The sequence below is a fragment of the Panthera tigris genome, chromosome F2 (genome assembly GCF_018350195.1).
Source record: "Panthera tigris isolate Pti1 chromosome F2, P.tigris_Pti1_mat1.1, whole genome shotgun sequence".
Lineage (NCBI taxonomy): Eukaryota > Metazoa > Chordata > Mammalia > Carnivora > Felidae > Panthera > Panthera tigris.
The window spans coordinates 80,974,917-80,999,127 of record NC_056676.1 but is presented as its reverse complement, the minus strand read 5'-3'; the positions used below and the strand labels follow the sequence as shown (position 1 = coordinate 80,999,127).

General features: G+C 64.6%; 1 long non-coding RNA gene across 1 annotated transcript; it reads left to right on the top strand.

Annotated features, from left to right (window-relative positions):
- The first annotated feature begins 3,600 nt into the window (after nt 1-3,600).
- Nucleotides 3,601-5,311, top strand: LOC122235107. Its single transcript, XR_006213236.1, has 3 exons — nt 3,601-3,725; nt 4,242-4,326; nt 4,820-5,311. It is a non-coding gene; the product is annotated as an uncharacterized LOC122235107 (long non-coding RNA).
- Nucleotides 5,312-24,211: the final 18,900 nt, after the last annotated feature.

Here is a 24,211-nt window from a genome sequence, read left to right as displayed (position 1 = left end):
CCCCGTCAGCTAGGCGCTTCCACGGACGGTGTCAGACCTGCGGGGCACCGTGGTGTGGGCGCTCAGAAGTGAGACACGTGCCCTGAGACCTGGCCCCACAGGCCGGGTGGGGACAAGGGACAGAGCAGGGTTGGGGAAGCGAGGAGAGCGGCCAGTCCACTTTGCTGAGCTCACGTCTGTGGCCACATCTGCTCTTGTCTGGGCCGGGCGGCATTATTTCCCTGTGTTCTACAGGAAAGCCTCAGAGAGGGGAAGGCTCCGGCCACGGCCACACAGCGAGTCCCCACAGACAGGAGGGAGGAGGACACTCAGGACCAAGTGCTCTGAAGGACTTTGTGCACACAGCCCTCAGCCCCTGGAGAGCCTGCTGGGCCAACCGGCTCTCCCTGGTCCAGGCCCGGACGAGGGGCCTGGCTGCGGGGACGCCCCTGCTCGCGAGTGCCCGTGTCCCCAGGGCCTCTCTGGAGAAGCGCAGGGGTGGGGGTGGGGTGCCACGGGCAGGCTTATGTAACCCGAGTGGCCCTGCCCACTCCTTGGGCACCCTTGCCTGCCCCTGCCCTCCCGGGGGTGGGGGTGGAGGGAGGCCAGGTAGTTCCAGGCTATTTTCAACCACTGGTTCTCACAACTCTCAGTGAGAACCGAGTGCAATTGTCGGGTTTTCCTAACACCCCCGGGGGGGGGGCAGGGGGGGGCTGGGCAGAGGAAATGCAGGTCAGGGAGAGGTGTGGTGGCCCCCGCGGGGCTGCTGTGGGGCGCCTGGGGCCGGAGGCCAGCTGGGGAAGCCCTGGGGCCGTTGAAGCCCCTGCAAATGGTGACGCCTGGGAAGACAGTCCCCTGGAATTTCCTCAGCAGCTGCGCTGTCTCCTTCTGCCCTCACGGGGCCATTCCAAAGCCGGAAAAACGGAAGCTCAGAGAGGTGATGCGAGCTGCCCCAGATCACACAGCCAGGGGCTAGGACTGACCCTGAAGCTCTCACTCTGACCAGGGTGGGGCCCAGAGTCAAAGACTTATTCTTCAAAGGGGGTCTTCAGATTGACGGGTACAAGGGGCGGGAGAGGGAATGAATGGCCCCCAGCTAGGAACGGCTCTGGGTGCTTCCCAAGTGCTGTTTCCAGCCCTCACAGCCACCTGACTGAGGCCTGGCCCTGGCCCATATCCCTGATCACAGACTGAGCCCAGACTCTGAGCACACACTGATCCCTGATCACTGACTGAGCCTGGATCCCAGACATACACTGATCAGTGATCCATCATGACAGACTGAGTCCTGACCCTCTAATACCCCGCTCACATCCTGGGGTCAAGCATCACCTGCAGTCATTGCCCCGTTTTCATCAAGCCCCTCTTGTGGGCCTGGTGCCCTGCTCCCACCCTCAGCAGGCCCATCCCTCACCCCCCTGGACGGCCCCCAAAGCAGAGGCTGGGTAGACATTAGGGCCTGAGCACACAGCTGCCTCAGCTTCCCCTCCAGGCCCTCTCTCTGGGCCTGGCGAGCCCCGGTGAATGCAGGATACCAGGCAAGCCCTGGGACACCTTCAGTGGTGGAGACCAAGCGTTTAATAAACAGTGCCGTGAGCATCCGAACGGACGACCAGCGGGATCAGGGAGCCGCAGGTGGCTTCTGCACAGTCAGCACACAGCAGGCTCCCGGCGGCACGGACTGCGAACCAGCCGCCTCGCTCCTCTTGGGGGCAGGCCAAGGTCTCCCTCGGCCACCCGGTGCCCGCCCGGCCCCCACTAAGATGGCACTCTCCCCCACATTCACAGCCTCTGCACACTCAGCACAGAGACGCGGACGTGACCTGGGCCTCCCCACACCCCACACTCCAGGCCCCGATGTCCCAGACCCCTGGCCCCACCGGGAGGTCTCACCGTCTCCAGCCGTCCCTGGGGTGGGGTCTGGTCCGGGCACCCCAGGACGCAGCCCAGCCTGGGAGGTGGGTGCACAGACATACTGATCCTCATTCCCGACGGCAGACTGAGCCCTGGCTCTGAGCACAGAGGGCAGTAGATACATAACTCCACACCAAGGTTTCCCAAAGGGTGGCCGTGGACACTCGGGGGTTGATGGGGTTGACATGCCGGGGGTGGGTCCCGTGGGTCCTCATAGCCCAGAAGTCTGAGATCCGCCCGGGGGGAGAATACGGGCTGGGCCTAGGTCAGAAGCTCGACCCCCACTCTTGCCCCGAGCCTCCCAGCCCATCCCCATCAGCCTGGAGGTCATTTCTCCCTGCCTGCCCTGTCCCAGCAGGGCCTCCGCTGGGCGATCCTGTGTGCTGGATGGGTCCCCGCAGTGCACACTCGACGGGGACACTGACGTGCCCCACCGCGTAACGGCAACACCCCCATAAGGTGCCTTACTTCCTAGCGCCCCTCCCTGAACTGTGACACGTGACGGGCTCCGGCCGATGGAGCGCCAGCCCATGGGGTCGGGCCCTCAAGGACCCCCGGACTTTCCCCCTGCTTCATAAAGATGACGCCAGGCAAGATCTGGGGCTGGCAGGCCACGGACGGAAGGGCCTGGGTCCCTTGTGACCGTGTGACAGAGACCCTCCCGGGATGCAGCCGCCCCAAGGAGGGGGAAGGAGACCAGGGCGCGCACGCCAGGGAGCGGGGAGCGTGAGGGGCACGGAGGCACCCGTGAGCCTGTGTCTGTGTGCGCGTGCGCGTGCGCGTGTGTGGGCCATGGGCCTGGCATCCGCCTGGGGGCGGGGACGGGGTCCCTCCACCTTGTCCTCCCCGCACACTCCCAGAGCGGACACGGGGCTGAGGGCAGGCCCCAGCAAGGACACAGGCACTGCCTCAGGACAGCCGGCCCCTCCCAAGCAGACTGACAGCAAAGAGGAGAACGAGATAGGATGTGATGCAGACCGCCCCTCCCCCGCATCCCTCCCCACCTAGACCCCAGAGCAGGGTTTCCAGGGCCTGGGGCCGCCCGGCAGACGGGCAGCGCTGGCTCGGGGCCGGTGAGGCCGCCTCCGCGGGCCTCCCTCCCCACAGGCAGAGTCCAGGCTCTTCCAGCCGGCTAGGCTGTCACCAGGGCGACGGTTGGGGGGAGCCCCGCTTGGGGCTCAGGTGATGACGTGGGGGCCGCCCTGGCTTCTTTCCTCCCGTGTCAGCCGCCGCAGGGAGGGCCCCTGAGCGCAGCGCGGGGCCTGGGCCTGGGGCGCCCGCACCTAAGTGTACCGCAGCAGGGGACAGGGCTGGGGGCCAGCTCGCAGGCAGCGTGGGAGGGCCGTGGATCCATCTGTGTGCAGGACGAGCCCGCCTGCCCACGCACAGGAGGGGCCCTCTGCCCCGGGGCGGGCCAAAGGGCACACAGGCGGGACCTGAGCCGGGACGCGTGGCCGTGGGCCGGGCCTTCCCCGCCTGGGCCTCACTGTTCCTGTGGGTTTAGTGGCAGTTGGGTCTTGGAAGCCTGGGGGGGCTCAGTCGGTTGGGAACCTGACTCGATTTCAGCTCAGGTCATGATCCCAGGGTCGTGGCCTCCGTGCTGAGCCTGGAGCCTCCTGGAGACTCTCTCTCTCTCTCTCTCTCTCTCTCTCCCTCTCTCTTCCTCTGCCCCTCTCCCCCACTCTCATGCTCTCTCTGTCTCTCAAATAAAAACAGAAAGAAAGAAAAGAAAGCAAGAGAAAGAGAGAGAGAGAGAGAGTTGGGTCAAACATCAGGGCTGTTAAGCCGGACTCTGGAGTTACCACCGGCAGCTGAGACCCTTCCGAAGGCAGGTGTGACCACGTCTGTCATGGGCATCGAAGCCTGAACGGGCTGTTTCCTGCCAAAGAAGCCCCAACCCAGGCCGGGCCGAGGCCTGTCCTGGTCCACCTGGCTGTCCCTCCAGCCTCATCCTGAGCATGTCCCTGTCCACCCCGCCTGCACCGCCCCTCCATCCCCCCTGCCCCGCCCCTCCATCGCCCCTGCCCCGCCCCTCCACCCCACCTGCCCCACCCCTCCATCCCACGTGCCCCTCCTCTCCATCCCCCCTGCCCCGCCCCTCCATCCCCTGCCCCGCCCCTCCACCCCTGCCCCGCCCCTCCACCCCGCCTGCCCCGCCCCTCCACCCCGCCTGCCCCACCCCTCCATCCCACGTGCCCCGCCCCTCCACCCCGCCTGCCCCGCCCCTCCATCCCACGTGCCCCCCCATCCCACCTGCCCCACCCCTCCCACCTCACCTGCCCCGCCCCTCCACCCCGCCTGCCCTGCCTCTCTCCCTTTCTGAGCCAGGTTCTTCCTTGCTCTCTAAGCCCCTTCCGGATATGTCCTCTGTCTGGGACACCCCCTCCCTTTGGACCATGTCATCCTGGGGGAGGACTCCTGCCTTTCCCTGAGGTGAGTGTGACCAGCCGCCTCAGTGTCCCCAAATCCCTCTGCATATGGAGTCGCTGTTGTGGGACTGGTGGGACGGTGGGGTGGAGCTTGGGGGGGTCACCTCTTGTTTGTCCGTCCCTGAAGCTCCACTGCCATTGGGGGAGACGGGATCCAAGGCCTGCCCAGGTGCCGGGGAAAGTTGGAGGAAGGGAGGGGAGGAGAGGAGGGGCCGGGGCCCATGGGGGACGGACGCCGGCACCGGAGGCCGTGAGGGGCGGCCTGTAAACACGCGTTCGTATTTGGTGGAGCGGACCCTTGGCAAGAGCGGTGCCCCCTGAGGGCCCAGTCTGGAGCTGGTGTCTGGGGCCTGCCTTCCTCTGCCTCCCACAGCCCCGCCCCTCCCCGCATCCTGAACAGAGGCAGGCAGCAGCCCACCCCGCGCCAGGCTGGGATCTCCCAAAGGAGCGGAGGCAGTTCTGTGCTCATTTGTATGTTGTTTGCGTTCTACTCAAAGGTGGAGCCATTCGTGTAGCTCCCGGCCTTGGCGTCTGGAACCGTGGTTCTCCCGAGACCCGTCAACGTGTGGTTGCTGGTGGCCGGAGGAGAGGGGAGCATGACCGGGACTGAACTTCACATGGTGATACTTTAGAGGTCACGTGACACCTTCAACGATTTCCAGTTATTTCGCTGTCAAAACAACATCGAAAGGTAGTGAGGGCAGGGGGCATAATTTCCTCCCTAGAGGTGGGGAAACGGAGGCTCAGAGATAGCAAGTCAATTGTGCAAGGTCGCATGGCAAGTGAGTAACTTGGCAAGGATCTGAGAGCGCCAATCCCCTCTGCTCTTCTCTACCCTCCGCCCATCCCCATTTGACTTATTTAGTCCTCTGCCACGAACCTAATGGGGGAAGATCATGGGTCTGCCCGGTTTGGAAGGACTCAGGGAGCCAAGAGCAAGGATCTGTGTGGCCCTTTCCTCAATGCCTCCGACGCCAGTGGCCGGCTTATTCAATGCCTGTGTCCTCTGCCTCTGGTTGGTCCACTGTCCCCTTTTCCAGTGTGCAGCACTGGGAGGGGGTGGGCTCCCTCTCAATGCTCTCCCTACATCCTGTTCTCCCAGGCGGCCCCTTTGCGGCTGTGCCTCCGTCTCCCAGCGCTCGGGTGGCGTGGCCTGGTGCGTCCTGATTTCTGCATGTATCCCACGCTGAGCTGAGGGGAGGGCTGAGGGGCTTCCTTACTTGACCAGTGTCTGATGAGTGGAGGCCTAAATGAGTCCAGATGTGAAGATAGGAAGGCAAGGGGAAGAGTCCCACAGACCCCGAAGAGCCCTCTTGCTCCGTTGCCTCCCTCCTGCCCCTGCCCCTGCCCCTGCCCCTGCCCCTGCCCACCGCCACGTCCCGGGCACCTGCTACTGCCCCCGTCTGCCCTCGCACCAGAGCCCGGTTCTGCAGGGCCTCCGGGGCCCCGTCTGCCCCATGTTCCCTGCTGGGCTGTGGATCCCACCACCTGGTCTAGTCCCGGGTGTGCAGGCACGTGCGCGCACACACACACACACACACACACAGAACCTGTGGACACCGACAGCCACTGACACCCACGTAATCACACACGCTCCCGTACACACACAAGCAGCACGCAGGACCCAGATCACACAGCCGGGCAGGGCGGAGCCGGTCCGAGCACCTGTCCTCCTGGACCCTGGATCGTGCTCACCCTGCCCCGCCCCTCTTGGCCTTCAATGCCACCTGAGCCTCTGCAGGGGCCCCAGGTGGGGGTCGCCTGGACCCTCCCCCCCAGGAGCCGGCGTCGTTCTCTGTGACACGGAGCCATGCCCACGGCACAGCTCCGTGCGTCCTCTTCCACACTCTGATGCCCCGTCAGGGACAGGCCACAATCTTCCACCCGTTCTCCTGTCCCGGCCCCAAGCCCAGAGCCCCCGGGGCATCGCCCACAGTAGAGGAGGTGTCGTGTCCACCACACCCGAGCAGTGGCCAGCACGTGCAGGAAGGCTCGCGGGCTCCCTCCACATCAGGCTGCACGGAACGTCCTCCTGGTGACCTCTTAGGTGCGGGGCGGGGGGGGGGGGGCCTGGAAACACGCTCACAGGTCAAAGGGCGGGCACATCTTGCTGTCCATCATGGATGCTCGTCGGGGGTGCTGGTCCCGCCTGGGGGCCGAGGATGAGCATCTTGCGGTCTCCTGGTGTCTGTCCCCGTCCCTCATGTATCCCCCCTGGCCTTGGAGACTGACGGGGAAAGGGACCCGGGACCCGGGGCGGGGAGGCTGGGTCAGGTCGGTGAGTCCCATTCCAGGCAGGAGTGCTGGCAGATGTCCCGCCCAGCGGCCCTGGAGGGGCAGGAAGGCCGGGTTCAGGCCTCCGCCGTGAGCACCAGTGGGGGTGGCAGCCAAGCCCGGACCAGAGACCCTGAGGCCTGGCGGCGGTCTTCGCTCCCGTGGTCTCCAGCCCTGAGCAACACTGAGCCTTCCGGACGCCAGAACCCCATCCCCCAACACACCTCCTTCTGAATCCCTGGACTCAGAATGTCCTCCCGGCCAGCCAGACACACACTTGGGTAAGCGAATGAGCCGGAGGCCGCGTGGACGGATGAATGGACAAGCCTGCCGGACTTCACTTGGGAGCAAGGTGCACAGTACTTTAGGCACGTGACGGTCGCTTCCGGTCAATGGGCTGCAGGAGATCTCTGGGCGAGTGGAGGCCCGGGGTCTCCCCAGGTGGGGCCAGGGGACACGGGCGGGCTCTTGCCTCCTGTGCCCCGGCACCCTTGGCTCAAGGACCCGGGGACTGGCAGGTGCAGGCCTTACCTCTGGGGCCTGGCCCGGCCTGGAGCGCTGCGGGCAGGAGAGAGAGCAGAACAGCAGATTCTAGTTCGGCGGCAAGGATGGGGTTGTGGGAGCGGTCGGGGGTCTCCAGGGAGGTGACAACGGCCTCCGGGTGGTCTGAGAGGAGCCTGGCAAAGGGGATGAAGGGTTGGAAAGCGGTACCAGGAAGGAGCAACATGCACCTGGCTGGGGGGCTCCACCGCTCACCTGCGGGCAAGCCCTCCCTTAGTACCTGACGGGCCCCTGGAGAGCCCCCCACCACCCCGGCTCCGGCTGAGGGTTTGGGCCCCCGATGCCGATGCTCGCAGCCAGGAGCTTCCTGCGGGGTTCCGCGGTGGCGTGCGGTGGGCCCTCTGCGGGAACGGACGCCGCTGGGGCCGGGGAAGCGCCTGGCCGCGCCGGGCCTCCTCCCGGGGCTCTCCCCGCACACCGCTGGCAGGACGGGCGGGAGGCTGGTGCGCCCGGTGGCCTGGAGTGTGACTCAGCCAGAGCTGTGTGCCAGCGAGTGGCAGAGCGTTGCCTGCCAGATTAAATTAGGCGCCTCAAAATTAAAAATACATATTTATTTTAACCGGTCGGGGTGTTCGGAGAGAGATGAAAGGGCGGGGAGACGAAATATTACAAATTAGATAATTAAGGCAGCGGAGAGGAGAGCGTGTGGAATGGGAACCAGGAGGGTGAATCGCGAATCCCCACGCCGTGCCAATTTAGAGGAGAAAAAAGAGTGAGGCGCGCAGGAGAAAAAACAAACAGGCAACAGAACCGAAACGCAGCCCGGAGGGTTCCCTCAGTGCTGGTTCAGGGAGTTAGCGGAGGGGAGCGGCGGCCAGCAAGGTGGGCCCGGGGCCAGGGGCGGCGCAGGCCTGGGGGGCACCGCGGCCGTGGTGGGGGGGGTCACCTGGTGCCTGGCACAGGGAGAGCCCACGGTGGTGCAGGGAGGGTGCGTGGCGGGTGGCGGCCGGGCCACAGTGGTGTCTGGGGTGTGTCTGGAGAAGGCAGGGTTGGCCACAGACCCGCGCCGTGTGCCCCCCGCCCTGCTGCCGTGATGTGTGACATCACAGCACTGAGGACGCTGGTGGCGGCGCTGGGCTGGCGGGGTGGAGCACTGGTCAGAGGAGGATGACGCAGCATTAAGGGGACAGGGACGTGGCGGTGCTGATGGTTTAGGTGGCTTCTGGGGGGCCGGGATGATGCTGATGTCAGACCAGTGGTGGGGGCACCTAGTACCTTCTGCCGGGTGGGGCCAGCTCAGAGCCCAGCCGGGCCCCCAAGAGTCACCACCCTACTGCTCTGCTGCCTGTGTTCCTTGAGGTCATGTCCTGCAGACAGAATAGTCCCCAAGGGCCAGAGGTGGGTGGGAACACGGCAGGTGGGCAGTGTCCCTGGTGGGGTTGGGGTAACGCGGGCAATGGAGTGGGTGCCGGCCGGGTCCCCACGTGAAGGGGCTGCCTGTCCAGCTCCCACCCCGGCTGGCCCAGAGTCCCACTCCTAGGATGGGGAGTGGGGGGCGGGCGCGGGCCTGGGGCACGCCCCCCAATGGTGTCTATGGAGACGGCTTGCTGGGAGCGTGTGTGTGTGTGTGTGTGTGTGTGTGTGTGTGTGTATAAGGAGGTGATGGCCTTGGCACACATCCACTCCCACCCACACCCCCAGAGCCACACGCCAGTGTGCACGGCACAGTCCAGGGTGGGACAGGCAGGCGATGTGGGTCACAAACGGGGCCACGGCTGTGGGACTTGTCCCTCCTGGGCTGACCTCCTTAGGGCCCATATTTAGAGGGTGTGAAGGACAGCTGTTCCCCAAACCCCGAGAAGGTGGGGAGGCCGCTTCCCAGTGCGTGAAGGAGCAAAGACGCAAGGACTTCTCTCCCCGTCCCCCCTCCCCGGGTCGGAACAGGAGTCAGACAGACAGGCCCTTGGAGCCCAGAGCCGATCAGACGGTGCTGGAGACTCTCCCTCACCCTTAGCCGCACAGCCCCCCCCCCCCCCCCCCCGCAGCGCCCCAGGGTCGGACCGTCTGGACCAGGAGCGGAGGCCGGTTTCCTGCCAGGGGAGGGGCTTGGCTCACGGCACCCCCCAGCCCCTGCCGGCTCTCGCCGAGGTCCCCTGGGACCTGGGGAGCAGCGGCCACATCAGGGTGACTCTGGGGCTCTGACACACCAACTCGGCACCTCTGGAGCCTCGTTTTAGAAATCCAGGGAGCGGGCGGTTCCCCAGGACCAGGCAAGGGGGGACCGCGGCCCTCCCGACCCGAGGCTTTCTGCATACCCCCTAGCCCCGTCCCTTTCTGCCTTCCTCAGAGGCCCGGGAGGGAAGGGGACGCCCATTTCACACATGAGTTACCTGTAAAGGGGGCTCTGGCCCGAGCTCTGATGTCGTACGGAGCAGAGGACACAGAGCTGGATTCCCGGGCCTCTGCCCGTGGCCGTAGCCGTGTCCCCGTCTGATCGGAGAGCCTTAGCTCTGCCACAGTGGGGGCCGGAGAGTTAGTGGTGGGGGCGCCCCTCAGGTGTGACTGGGCCCCAGCTCACCTGGCTCTCCCCGCCCCCAGGGCCTCCGTCACTGCTGAATCTGGAGGGGGAATGTGTGTGTTAGCAGGTGCCTCTGTGTGCAACACGTGTGTGTGTGTGTGCACATGGGTGTGCGCACACGCATCATGTACACACAGGAGTGCACACGGACATGCACACGCACACTCACACCACACACGTGCGCACCCCACACTCACGCTTGGGCGTGGATGCAGGTGTGAGGGCAGAGCACAAACGTGGCTAGCCCGCACGCGTGGACACGTATGAACACACGAGGGGTGTGCAGGCCCCACAGTATGAGGGCACAGGTACCTGTGCTTGTCACACGTGTGTGCGCATGCCTGACACGTGCCCGTGGCCGGCGGAGAATGGAGTGGCAAATCCCCGTGGCCTCGAAAAATCCGGGTGGCGTGTGAAATAAACCTCCCAGATTGTGTAAAGGTCATGCTGTGCTTTTCACAGCTCGGAGGAAGGTGTGGGGAGCTACCTGTGAATTTTAAATTGGGCCAAGTGGAGACTGGCAAAGTGTCCGGGGCTTGGCAACCGCGGGTGGCCAGGCTCTTGGCCCTAGAATGGCTGCGGCTGGGGGCCGTGGCTTCTCCCTGTCTGTGGGACTGGCCGGAGTGTGGCCAGTCCCTATGCCCTAACCCCCCGACCCCCGTATGGAATGTTCTTTCCCCCTCCCTCCAGGGCTCCTCCTCCTACAAGAAGCCTTCTGCGTGTTCCCCAGGCTTCTTTCCCTCGTCAGGACTCTCCTCGCATAGGAGGACTGAGCCGTATGCCTCTCTCACGGCACATGTGTCCCCCACAGTAGCTTTTGGGAAGCTTCATTGGCCTGTGACAGAAAATGCCACCCGGGCCTGCCTAAACCATAACGGGGATGGATTGGTTCACGTAAACGAGAAGTCTGAACTTTGTGGGTTTCAGGTCAAGTGCGATCGGGGCTCCAGCTTCCCACGTATTCTGTTGGTCAGAACTCAGACCACGCTGCAAGGCAGGCTGGGGAGTGAGGCGTTTATTCGGGCAGATTCTCACCCAGCAAGACACCCAGGCTTCCATTCTTGTGGAAGAGGGGCAGGAGGTAATGGGGCCCCGGCCAAATGGCTACAGACACCACCTCCTGGGAGCCCCCTGCCCCGGGACATCCCAGCACAGGGCCTGGCATCCAGGCTCAGCTGGCAGCTGGGACTCAGTGCCCACGGGCAAGCAGAGTGGCGCCTTGCTCCAAGGCAGCAGACGGGGCAGCGGGCGAGTCAGACACTGTGCTTCCCCTAGGTCACCCACACCCTGGTGGGGACACAAGTCTTAGAGCAAGGCAGCGGCAGCAAGGGACACGGGAGAGAGCCAGACAGAGCTGAGGACGGGCTTCCTTCCAACGCTTCGGGCAGGGAGAAGGCAGGGCCGGGCAGGCCAAGGCAGAGAGGACCCCACGGGTGGCAGTGGGGTACACGATCCAGCGGCCGCCCTACAGCGGCCACGCGGAGGTGCGCTGTGCGGCCGAGGAGATGGGGGGCCTGCCGCCCGGAGAGCGGAGAAGCGAGTGCCCGTGCCCGGCCGGTGACAACGGGCTGGAGGTGGCGTGTGACCGGCAGAGAGGGCCCTGGGCTCCCGGCCTCCCCACCCTCCCCACCCGCCCCTGCTGCCTGCTTCCTGCCCTCCTCGCCTCACCCGGATCCTCAGAGCCATGAGGGCTGTCCTCCCGGGCCGTCCGGGGAGCCCGCGTGTCATGTGCTTAGCTCACAAGCCCTCCCCTGCTTGGCAGGAGGTTCTCAGCACAGCCGACTCTGACGGCTACCGGAGGGCCGGTTGGCAGGCAGGCGCCCAAGTCCGGGCCCCCACCCCAGAGGCCCTCAGGTGCCGAGCCCCCACCCCGGCATCCCCCACACTGGGGGCCGCGCGGAGGCCTCTCGGGCTTTCTGCGCGGGTTTCCTGCCCCCGCCCAGCACGGCGGCTGCCCAGGCTCCACGATGCCCTTTGACGGTGGGCAGAGGTGGTGCGGACCCGACCTGAGGACGAGGCAGAAGCAACAGAGGTCAGCTGTGTGCCGGGAGGGTGGCTGCTGGCTTCGGCCCGTCCTGCTTTCAAATCCTGGTCCCTCCTGCACCTGGGCTGCCCTGGGGCTGGGCGTCTGTGCCTGTCGCGTGGGGCCAGCGTCTCCACCGGCAGAGGCCAGAACACTCGAGGCGCCCAGGGAAGCCCAGTCTGCTTGGAGAGCAGCCAGTCTGACGAGGAGGGGGTCCCCCGCCCTTGGAGAGCCCCTGGGGGAGGCAGAACACCCAGAGAGAGGAGGAGGGAGGCGGAGGACGGGAGGCCACAGGTGCAAATAGAGAGGGGGCGGAGGAGACGCTTGGGGCCAAGCGTCACCCTTGGCCATGATGTCACCTCGAGAAGGACGTGGGGGCCCAGCCAGGGCGCGGCCACCTGCACCCCATATGCTCCCACCAGGAGTGGTCCCAAAGCCTTGTGTCCCTGGGGTTGAGGCTTTATCCTCAACAATTAAAGATAATAGATCAACCCGTGGAATTCTAGGAGTTTTGACATGTTTCTGTATTTGCGAATCTGCCATCACAGTCTGGGTACGGAACGACGCCATCACCACACACACTTGGCGGGGCCGAGAGTCGCCAACGCTGGGCACACAGGGGGCAGCGGTGCTGGGAACCAAGCCAGAAGGAGACGGCCCGGGCAGGCGGGCGGGCAGCCCCAGAGGCGGCTGCGTGGGGTGGGGGGAGGGGGCCCCCCGGCCAAGCGTGAATTGGTTCGCTCCACACTTGCCAACCCTCTAGACATTTGACTTCGGGTACGGACCTGCTCAAAGAGGCAGGGAGGAGAAAAGACGGGTGTCTGCCGTCGCGCCTACCGCAACCCCAGCCTCTGGCCACCACTCCTGTGACCTCTGTCGTAATCGTCGCGTCCTTTCCAGGACGTCCTGTGGGTGGGCTCGTGAGGCTCACAGCCCCCGGGGGCTGGCTTCTCGGACCTGAGATGCAGCTGCGTCGTTGGGTCGACGAGCAGCTTGTTTCCCTTCCGGCTGGGGACTCTTCCGGGGCGTGGGGCTGCCCCAGGTGGCTTTGCCGTCCTGCACGGAAGCCTGCTAGTCGGTTTTCAACTCGGGGCTCGCACAGACAAAGACGCCGTGCACGCTTGTGGGCTGTTTGTTGCACGTGGGTAAATGCCTCGGGCGGACACCCTCTTGCCAGAAGGCCGTCGGGGCCCGTGCACACCTGTGTGCAGCTCGGGCAGCAGCCACCAAGCTGTTGTGCAGAGCAGGGGTCCGTGCATGCTCCCGCCGGCAGGGCCGGCAGCGAGAATCCCTGTCGCCCACTCTCTCACTGGCACCTCTAGTTCAGCTGCTCTAAAGGGTGTGAGGTGGAAACCCGTAGGGTCTGGGTCGGCATTTCCCTGGGGACTGACGATGTTGTGCGCGTGCTTTCTTATCACCCAACGCCCTCTTGGGTGGGGTGTCTCTTCTTTCGCCCTTTTCCTTAACTCTTTATTTCAGGACCATGACAGGCTCATGGGGACTGGCACAGGTCCCGTGGGTTTCCTGCCTCTGGGAGCATCTCTTTTTGTCCTCTGATCCCGAAGGATAGTTTAGCTGGACACAGAACTCTGGACCCCAGCTCTGAACGCATTGCCTCACTCACCTTTGGACGCCACGGTTTCCCACGAGGCATCCAAAGCCTTCGGATGACTTTTCTCATAAGCGATCTGTGATGCTTCTCTGTCCCCCTTCGAGGGCTTGTCCTCTATCGCTAGTTGTTCGTTTGAATCTGATGCGCCCAAGGATGAACGTTTTGGTTTGTTGACCTTGGATCTGTAGGTGTGTGCATTTTACTAAATGTGGGAAAATGTCAGTCACTCTTTCTTCACATTTTTTTTCTGCATCATCCTCCTCCCCATCTCCCTCCGGGACCCCACGTTCGTGAACATTAGGTCCCGGAGGTTCTGTTTCTGTTCCTGTGCTGTTTGTGCCCCTGGTTGTTCCGTCCCGTCTGTTCAGCTTTGAACTTAAACCACGAGTACGTTTATTTTGGTTGTCTCTTTCACTTCCCATGTTTCCTTCTGGTTCCTCTTTATATGTGCTCTCTCCCTCTCTCTCTCTCTCTTTCTTTTTGGTGAGCCTTTCTGTATTTCTGCTTGTTTCTAGAGTGTTTGCTCTTACCTATTGAAATACTTTTTATGATAGCAGCTTTTCCGTCTTTGTTTGCTAATCTTCACATCTGTGTTATCTTGAGTTGGCTTCTGTTTGTTGTTTTGTGCCGTACGGAACGCAAGTTGTGATTCTCCCATGTCTTCATTTGCCAAGCCGTTTGGATCATGTCCTGGAAACTCTGAAGATTGTATTAGAAGGCTCTGGCTCTGCTCTAAGTCGTGTGAAGGTGTAGACACTTTCACTCGCGGAGGCAACAGGCCAGCTGCGTGCAGGCTGCAAGCTCCAACCGGCCTTCAGGGGTCGCGGTTCCTCCTACCAGTCAGTGTGGACAGGCTGTCGGTGCTGTTCCCATCTGCCCCATGCGGGCCTCCGTGGCCGCTGTGGGACTGGCTGTGTCCGCCCCGCGGCCGCCTCTCACCGTGGGTGGTGCACCGTTTAGGGGCCACGCATGTTCGGCTTGGGTTTGTCCTCACCAATCAGAAAGGACTATACGCAGTTACTTTCCCCGGCCCCTTCTCTGTGTTCCCCGGGTATCTGCCCTTTCCTGGGACCCTCCCTTTTGTCTTCCGGTCAAAAGGTGGGGATTCTCATTAGGACGCTCTGCGTTCACTTCCTGCCGCTGTGCCTACATCTGGGGCCACGTTGGATGAGGACAGATTGGAAAAGCGTGGGTCCGTCTCACGTTCTTGGGGGCACAGGTCCTGATCCGAGAGGGACTCTTCTCCTCTTGAATTCACGCCGGGTGCCCGCAGACCCACTGCTGCTGTGCCAGCCACCGCAGGTGCTCCTGGGGCCGGGTGTGGGGACAGCAGAGAAGGAAAATCAAGCAAGGAATGTCTCCCACTCTCCGTGATAGGAGTCCTCTTTGTTGTTCTGGGAACCAGAACTGGAGGGGTTTGCTCTGAGCTCTGGCTGGACACCAACACCCACCATGGACTTGAGGACACCAGAGGGGTGACCCGAGGGTTCCTTCGAGTTGCAGTCACCGGCTGACGCTGACTTTCCAGAGTGCTGATACGGCTGTTCCCTGCGCTCTGTCTGGGTGTCGTAGCCACGTTCGGTGGGAGGGGGCAGTGAGTTCTCTGTCCCACCGAGAACCTGAACCCCAGGTACTTTTAACACAGACCCCCTTCTCCCCACGGTCTCAACCCCGGGGGTGCCTACCTATTTCCAAGTGGGAGGAGAAGGCACAAGGGGGTGGGGGTTCCCCCGAGTCACCGTCTGCCTTTCCAACAGTGAGGAGTCACAGACCCTCCTGTCTAAGCCTGACCTGTCAAGCCAAGGCATCACCCCGTGTGTGGAAGGTGGGGGCAAAGCTAACCAGGCCTAATGACAGGGCAGGCCGTGGGTGGGCCTTCACCCTCCGAAGCCGTCACTGACCATGCGGCCTGCGCACTGCTCCCGGATCATTCCTGAGTTCAGATGGGTATGGGTTCTTGTCTGGCCCGAAGATTCTTTGACTCTCTCATAAAGTGAAATGTTCTCTCCCTGCACTGCTCAGACTAAACGTCCCTCCCTGACCCTTCAGAAAAACCTTTATCTTCTCGCTGGATGCGGCCCGTGGTCCGATAGATGTTTGTCCCCAAGCTTCTCATCCTTTCCCGTCATCAGTTGGGCGGGAAAGCCAAGCATCTGTGAGACCAAGTGCAGCCTCCGGGGGCCGAGGAGCCCGTGACATGGCGGCGGGCCCCCCAGCGGGTGTGGAACGGGCGGGGATTGCACGGTGACGTGGTGCAGCAGAAGGGACACGGGTGGCCCCGTGGCACCGAGGGTGGTGGCGATGGAGGTGCTGGTGACCCCGCGGTGATGGCAGGGGTCAGGGGTGGCGGCCAGGCGGAGATGTGAACTTGCTGTGAACGTTCAGACCCACCCGACGTCGGGCACCCCCCCCCCCCCCCGCCACCACCTGCCTTCTGGTGCAGCCCATCCCGACATCGGGCAGTGGCCGAGTCAGGCATGCGGGGACTGGATGGGACGCCGGCCCAAAGCCCACAGGGGCGCGGGCACCGGGCTAGCCTTCCAGTCCCCTGGCAACTGTGAGCCCCCTCTGGACTCTGGCCACCCCGCCAGGGCCCGGGCCCGCCAGTGACACCCCTTCACTGTCCGCGGGGGGGTGACAGAGGAGGGCAGCAGGGAGCTGAGGTCCCAGCATGGGGTCCTGGCCAGGGGCCGCCCTGCCGTGAGCCTTACGCTCTGACTCCTGCCATCCCTCAGCCGTCCTGTGAAGATGTCTCACACGCAACCACAGAGAAGCCAAGGTTTCTGCACAGCCCAGGCAGGGGCCACGTGGGCAGCAGACCCAGGCAGCCCGGCCCAGGGGCCTCACAAGGCAGGGCTGCAGCCACGTGGTCAGTCTGGGAGGCGGACAGGAAGAACGTGCCGGGCGGGACCGTCCCGGCAGAGGCCAGTGGCCAGCTCCGAGGGGTCTGCGGGTGGGGGCCTGGGGACACGAGTGGGAGGGGCCCGTCCTCCCACTCTACGCAGGGAGCTTGCGCTCTGACGGGTGGGGGATGCTGACCGGCTGGAGCCCCTCCAGGACGGGAAGCAGTGTGCGAAGGGTCCGGACACCAGCGAGGCCAGGGGCCGCGTCCCCTCTGCCGTGTGAAGGGCGGGAGCGCACACCTGTGCTGGGGTTCGTGGGGACCCGGGACGCGGGGGAGGATGCACGAGGGACAAGTGCGACAGGCCCCAGAAAGGCCAGGCTGCCTTGGGTCCTCGCGGGGGGCCCAGCAGGTGAGCCCGGGTGCTAGTGGAGAGGGCGGGGGGAGGGGAGGTCAGGGCTCACAGAAGGGCGCTGGAAGACTGGAGGGGGGTCTGGCCGTGGGGATGGGGGCGGGAGGACCTGCCAAAGCCAGGACTGGGGTGGGGGCGGGGCGAGCGGGGGTGGGGGGCGGGCACAGCGAGTCCTCGCCGGCCTCCCCTTGGAAGGAGCGACTTTGGATTTCAGGACGGAAGCAGCACAGCTTCAGGTGGTCCCGCTGTTGGTGTGGAGCATTTCTGGGAATCAAAAGCTCCAGTCAGGGCACCAGACTCTCCCACCAGGTTTGGGGAGGGGGTCACCGGGGAGGGCCTGGGAGGGTGGCCGGGTCCAGGACCCCGAGGGCCCATCCTGCAGAGCCATGGGCATTTCACGACGTTTTCCGGGGCAGCCCAGCCCCCCAGAGACCCTTCCGACGGCCTAGTGTGGCTCTGTGGGTGGGGCCCCTGTGCCCAGGGGAAGGGTGGAAGGTGGTCTGCTGAGATCTCCCAGCCCCAAAATGGAGGCCCAGAGAGGCCCCACAAGGCTGCTGGACAGTGGGTGAGATGAACCCCTGGAGCAGGGGCAGGGCCGGGAGAGCAGAGTGTCCGTGAGAGAGGTGTCCCGGGGACGGCCCGGGGGGTGGCCGGCCCACCACACCCGCACAGCTCGGCCTGAGCGGCCTCCCTGCCTGGGCGCCCACGGGAGGCCTCCTGCCTCTGCTGCCCCAGCCCCCCGCCCTCGCTGCCCTCTGGCCCGCAAACGCCCACGCCTCCTTGACCCCGTTTCAAGGCGGCCTGCCCCTTCTGCACCTCCCAACCTGTTCTCACCCCCGAGTGTGGCCAACACCGCTCAGAGCCGCGGGCACACCTCTCCACAGCCGAGGTGGCTGGGCTGTCCTCACCAGCCCTCCCACCGTCCCCCACCACCCCCCTGCAGCCGGACGCCGAGGGCTGGCAGGGGCCTGGCCCCTGGAATCAGGCCCAGGCCCCTCAGTGGCCTGAGACCTGGCAGGTCCCCGGCAGTGGGGCAGCAGAGAGGTCTGTCCCTCTGTCTTAGGGCTGTTAGCCACTCCCCTTCTCAGAGCCTCCGCCTCCCCGTGTCTCATATCCACTTCATGGACTGCAGGTTCCAGAAGACTCTGCCTGGGTGGCTGGGCAAAGGGGCACCCAGGGACCCAAGGCAGAGAGAGCCGTTGGCCCACAAGGGAGCGGGGGGCAGGCAGGGCTGAGGGAGGGAGAGCTCGGGGTCGGCTACCGGGCACCCTGGTTTCTGCCAACAGAGGGATGTCTGTGTTGGCCAGCAGCTTTGGGGGGTAGATGGCAGGCGTGGTGCTGGGGGGGGGGGCCTGCACGGGAGCGAGGCAGGCAGGAGTCCCCTCCACGGCGAGCTGACGTGCTGGTGGGCTGGGTACGGCCCAGATGACACCGGGCCTGGTGCCGCTCTCTGCCCGAGCCGACCTGGCTTCTCCTGGGATGCTCCTCCACCCGGCGGGGGCGGGGGGGGGGCCCAAGTTGCAGTGGCCACGGCCCCTTGTGCAGGGCCTCGTTGTGGGGCCCGGGTCAGCTGACGGAGGGGCCACCCCTGCCCCTCCCCGGGGGACAGGGACCCCGGCGCTGCCCCCTGGAGCCAGCGGTGGTGGGCTGTGATGGCCGGAGATGACCTTCGGGGACACAGCAGCTGGTGTCCTGAGCTTCTGGTGGCTCGCACGGCCCTGGGCCACGTCCAGTATCCTCAGCGCACCTGGCGGCCCTTCAGCGTCCCCAGCCTCCCCACCGGCAAGGTGTCTCCCGACTCACAGAGCTTCACGGCCAGGCCGGTGGGGCTCCGAACTCAGAGGGAAAGAAAACCCAATAAACTCCCATACGTTCCTGGCAGGATACTGCTTCAGGCCCGGGTGGATCTAGGAGCGCGGGGGGTCCCACACACACCCCATCTTGCTCCTCAGCTCTCAGACGAGCTCCCGCCTACGGCACAGAAGCTGGTGCCTTCACAGCAGAAAAGGCTGGGAGGGAGGGCCTGACTGGGAGCGGCGAGCATCAGGAACGGGGTCCACAGGAAAGAGCGATTCAGCCAGGACGCAGACCCTGAGACTGAGATTTGCCTGCTGGGACTTTCCTAGGGAAAGCTGCCGGGAACATGTGGCAGGGGGGAGGGAGGGAGAGGCTGCCGCGTCCCCGAGGCCTCAGCTGGCTGACAGGAGCAGGGATGGCCCTGAGGAGCTGTCCCAAGCAGGGACAAGGGTGCGGGCCTCTGCAGCGCACATCAGCCAGTCCTGGGTGTGGGCTGCCCCACGGACGGCGAGCGAGTGAACGCCGGTCAGCCAGGGTCAGTCCCACAGACGGAGGCGGCACACGAGCGGCGGGGAGCCGGCTCCCTTGGCCTGAAGGGGAATCTGGGGTGTCCACGGAGGCCACCGCAGGCTGTACGGCCAGGGAAGGGGACAGGCTTGGTGGCAAAGCACCTGCTTCTGAGGCTTCCCCACGTGAGGCGAGGGTCTCCCGGGTGAGAAGGCTCCAGTGGGGGGTGGGATGTAGCTGGGGGGGGGGACTGCCCTCTTTGGAGGACAGGGATGGGGAGACCTAGACAGGGAGGGGCCACAGGATTCCCATCATCTGTGGAGCACTGTCCCTGCCACGAAGCACTCAGGACAGTCTGTGATGCAGAGGGATCCAGACCACAGGATGCCTGATGGGGACACTTTCAAGTATACATAGGTTCCCAGATGGGACTTGAGTACTGGTCCTGCCTGGAGATCAGGACACATGCTAAACCCCAACCCTTAGCACATTCTGACCCTGGTCACACACTGAGCCCTGACCCTGGTCAAACTCTGGGACACGACCCTGGTCACACCCTGAACCCTGACCCTGGTCATAGGCTGACCCAGACCCTGGTCCCAGGCTGATATGCACTGACACAGGCTTTGGCCCCACGGAGGCCTGGGTGGGAGAAGCAGAGGGCAGGAGCGGCGCGAACCCTGCTTCAAGTCGTTCACGTGAGCCCACTGACATCCACCAACACGTCCGCTCGTCACCCTGCGCTCCTGCCTGTCCCCTGCAGGCCCCGCCTCCAAGCAGGAACGGCGAGACCACACTGTGCTGTGCTCTGCGGTAACTCCCAAGACTGCGCTCACTTTATTTTTATCCCCATCAAGCCCTATAAATACAACAGTGATCACCGAACACGGGCAATGCGCCCAACACCTCCCAGCCCGGCACTGGCCCACGGTCACCAGGGGAGGCCAGCGGCAGTACACTGCATGGCCAGGGACGGGGCGGGGACAGGTGCGTGAGGCTCTCGAGGACAGACCTCCTCTCCGCTCCGTCTTGGACGGCCCAGCACTCCCCTTTCTTCCAGTTAGGGTGCGAAATACAAAGAGCTGCGTGCCGGGCTCTGCGTACGTCCCAGCCACGTGGCTGGTCCCAGGCACCCATTGCCCCGGGAGGAACTGAGGCTCAGAGAGGCAGAGGGACCGGAGGGACTTGCTCTCAGAGTCACAGAGCAAGGAAAAGCAGCAGCCAGGTCTGAACCGGGACAAGGCTCCGGGGTGCCTCCGGGAGCCACATCTCACGGGGCGTGGCTGGGCCGTGGAACAGAGTGGTGCCCAGTGGCCCAGGGGAGCTCGGATCCCCCGGCTGTGGTCATCACAGCGCTGCCGCTGCTGGGAGCCCCGCCCGGCTCTGCCCGGCCAGCCCCTCGGCCCGGAGTCCTGCCCGCAGCCCCCTTCCCGGCCACCGTGAGCCCCATCAACCCACACTAGGATCTTCAAAATGGAGGCTCCCTTCCTCCCGAGGCCCCACCCCTGCCTGCGCAGGGCCCAGAGACCCCCTGCACTTGCTTTGGACGGACCCATTTGGGACCCTGGTGGTCAACGGCAGGTGGCTGCAGCCCCGTGTGCTCCAGCCCTTTCCCTGCGGAGGGGCCGAGGGAGCGGCTCACCTGGGTCCAGCCCAGGTCACCTTTCTCTCGGCCTCCACGACCTCCAGGGGGTCAGAGATGCTGTCCACCCTGGTGCCCACTCAGGCCCCACGAGGTCTGGAGGTGAAGGAGCGCAGGGCCCGTCAGCCCCAGAGCAGAAGCCCCTTGTGGTACGTCAAGTCCCCTCGGCCTGCTGTTCGTCAGAGCCCGCAGCCTGGCCAAGGGGCAGGTATCCGGGACAGAGGAGGGACAGCTAGGGGCTCTGGCTGGGAGGGCACTGATGGAGCGTGGGCAGCAGTGAGGCCCCAGGGGTGTGGGAGAGACAGTGGGGCGAAGGCAGGGTCCCCAGCTCCGAGGACCTGTCCTGCCACCACAGCTGGGAGAGGATGAGCTTGCCTGGGGGCCAGGAGCTCAGGGCCAAGGCCTTGGGAGGCCGCATCCTCCCTCTGGGCCTCAGCCTCCCTTGGAATAGTCCAGATCATCTCCAAGACCCCTTCAGCTCAGCCACACGAAGCCCATCATTCATTCCCTCACTTGGTTATTCGTTCGACAAACACCAAGAAAAGCAGCCATGTGCCAGTCGCTGCCGACAAGTGGCTGACGGTTCGCGGGGGCAGACGGTGCTGTCGGTGCCGGGGGAGGGGTAAGCTTGGAGGAGGCCCCACACGCAGGCCGAGGAGCAGAGGCGAGAGTGTGGGGAGGGTAGCCTCGCAGGCCGGAGGAAGTCACCTTCCAGGCAGAGGAACCAGGCTGGGTGGAGACCAGGGGTGCGGGCAGAGGTGGCGGTCGTGGGCTCGGGGCGGCGTCCGGAAGGGTCCGGGACGCCAGGCAGGGAGCTTGGATGTGACCCCGGTGTGACGGGTGGTCCAGGAGAGGCACACCCCCCACCCTCCCCCAGATCAGACCAGGCGCATGACCCCGTCAACAACCCCAAGAAGTGGGGCTCGTGGGTGCTTTCTGCCCACACACACGGCGCTGTCGTGAGGTTTGGTGGCATGCTTGTGGCGGGGAGGTGGGGGGGGAGCCTCCGGAGGCACAAAGCGTTGTGATTTTGCAAACTGCTATTCTCTGTGATTTTCACCTTCGCTCATTAGCATCTCATTACCATGTTTCTGCGCAACAACGGTGGGGGCTGGGGGCTCGGGCTCCTGGGGTGGGGTGGGGGGGAGCATACCGAAGTCAATTCTTTGCTCCGTGAGTGTCTGGGACTGTGTTTGTGGTGCCCGGAAGGGGGGAAGGGAGGTGGGGGCTGGGGCAACCCCCGAGCGCTATGTTTGAAATGGGAGTTTGGGCAGAAACGGACACGGGAGGTGGATGCGGCAGCCTTCTTCAGCACCCATGTTAGACTCACGCTGTTCCTGCCTGACAAGCTCCTACTCACCCTTCAGCACCCAGCCCAAATGCCCCTTCTCCGGGAAACCTTTCCGACACCCTGGGAATGGCGTGCTGTTTCCTCACACAACCTAACGATGACCTTATGGCTCAGCAGGGGATTCTCCGGTCCTGTCTGTCCCCTCTGCTCCTCTGAGATGCTCTGAGGGTGCCATCCGCATGTTCTCATGTGCCAAAGGCCAGGGGGCCAGGTGCTGGGCTGAGGGCTCCTGAAAGCTTCCCTGGCACCGACCCCCTCAAGCCTTCCGTTAACGCCACAGAGTTGGAAACACTGTGGTCTGTGCCGCTCGCACGCGTGAGGAGGCGGCCGGCTCGGGGCAGGTGTCTGACTGCGGCCCACCTGGCAGGCACGTGGTGGAACCAGGGGTCGAGCCACACACCCCAGGGAAGGCGCCACGGGGCCGGCGGGAGGCTGGGGCTGCTGGTTGGCTGTGGCCGGTGGGCTGGCGGCTCAGCCGGAGGGAGAAGAAGGGCAGCGGCGGGAGGGGGGGGGGCGGGGGGGGGTGGGGAGGTGGACCCCACCTGCCCCTAAACGGATACTCGTTACCAGGAGGACAACGTGTCGTGTTTGCAGAGCACCTCGGAAGAAACCACAGCGGGTTGCAGGCTGTAGGTAGGTTAGTTCCGGTGTGAGGGTCCCCGGGCCTCTGCCCCTCACTCGTGGGAAGTTTTGCGGCCAGGCCTGTCGTTCCAGCTTTGCCCTGAGAGAACTCCCCCTGAGCCCCCCCCCCCCGCCCCAGGAGCCCGAAGCCCAGTCTGGGGGAGGGCCCCCCATGCAAAGTGGAGGGGGGCTCCCCCCCGAGGCTTGCACACCCCTGCCACCTACTTCTCTTGCCCCCGATTTTCAAGCCCCCCACTCTCTCTGATGAAACTGCTGTGCTTACCGAGTCCCTGGGAGATGGTGGCGGCCTGATGCACCTGCCCCCAAACCCGCGGGTGCGGCCTGGGCTCAGAAAGGTGAAAGCCCGGGTCCTGCAGAGGGCGGTGCCCTTGCCTCTGTCCACCTCCTGCAACCCAACCTTTGTTGCCCCGAAATCAGTCACCCCCTAAGAAAGCCAATTGCCCGTCCTCTCCTTCCTGTGGCCGGTGCGTCAGCATGAGGCCCGGAGAGGCTGAGCCCTGCCTCTGCTCAGGGTCCCGTGTCTGGGGGCCACCGGGAGCCACCGCACCGCCAGGGAGGCTGGGAACTGTGCCGCTTCCAGGGGGACAGAGATGAGCGTCAGAAGTGTCCCGGCCACGGTGCCTCTCCTACCCCCTCCCGTGCTTACCTCCTGCTCACTCCTTCTCACCATGAGCTGTCGCTGGCCACCTGGGTGTCGGGCCAAGGTCCCTGGTGCCACCCTACGGGGGCCGGGGTCTATCGCACAAACAGGTGCCGGCGTGAGAAGGCTGAGCTGTGTGCCACCGACCGTGAGGAGAGGGAGTGGCAGGGCCTCGTCCATAGTCCGTGTGTCTGCTGTGGCCGGGGTGACGCGGCCCCGTGTGCCCCTCCCACCTGGGGGATGTGCAGCAGAAGCGGTGGTGGAGGGCAGGGGTTCTGGAGTCAGCGGTGGCTGCAGGGGTCAGGACGTGGGCACAGAGGAGCGTGTGACAGCCCTACGGGGACGTCCCCAGGCTCCTCGCCTACCTCAGGATACCCGCAGCCCCCTCCCGGAATCGCTACCCCTCAAGGCTTCCCTGTGCCAGCCTCTTTGTTGGGGGGGGCCTCTTGCTCCCCAAGACCCCCGTTCTGCTCCCGCATGGCCACCGCTCAGGTTCCCAGGGCCCATTTGTGGCTGCCAGACTGTGAGCACCGTGTCAGAGGCCGTGTCCTGACGGCGACTGCTAGGGAAGCCACCCCCCCCTCGTATTAGGCACAAGGGCTCCGAGGGCAGCTGGGAACCGAGGCCCCAGGATGAAGCCACTTCCTAGCCTCCCGTGCCGCTACAAGGGACCCGGCTCTGGCCAAGGGGGTGGGGATCGGGGAGGTGTCCTCACAAGGGCAGGACCGGGGTGGGAGCGTGCCTATACGCCTCTCCAGGGTCCCGTTCTTCCTGCAGGCTGGAGAGCAGACATGACGGCCGCAAGGCAGAAGATCTTATCTGAGGGTCACGGGAGCAACCAGATTAAAGGAATCTGGGGTCCTGGTGACCATGAGGTCACCTCTGCAGCCCTATTGCCTGCCTGGACTCGAGTGTGCAACATTAGAAGCAAACACCGATTTTGTCTCAGCCGACGTTATTGGGGCTTTCTGTCCTTAGCAACTGAATCTAATCGTAGGGTATCCCCAGGGCCTGGCATGTTGCCTTGACATTGGAAGCAGAGATTGTTGAATGAATGAGTGACGGAGA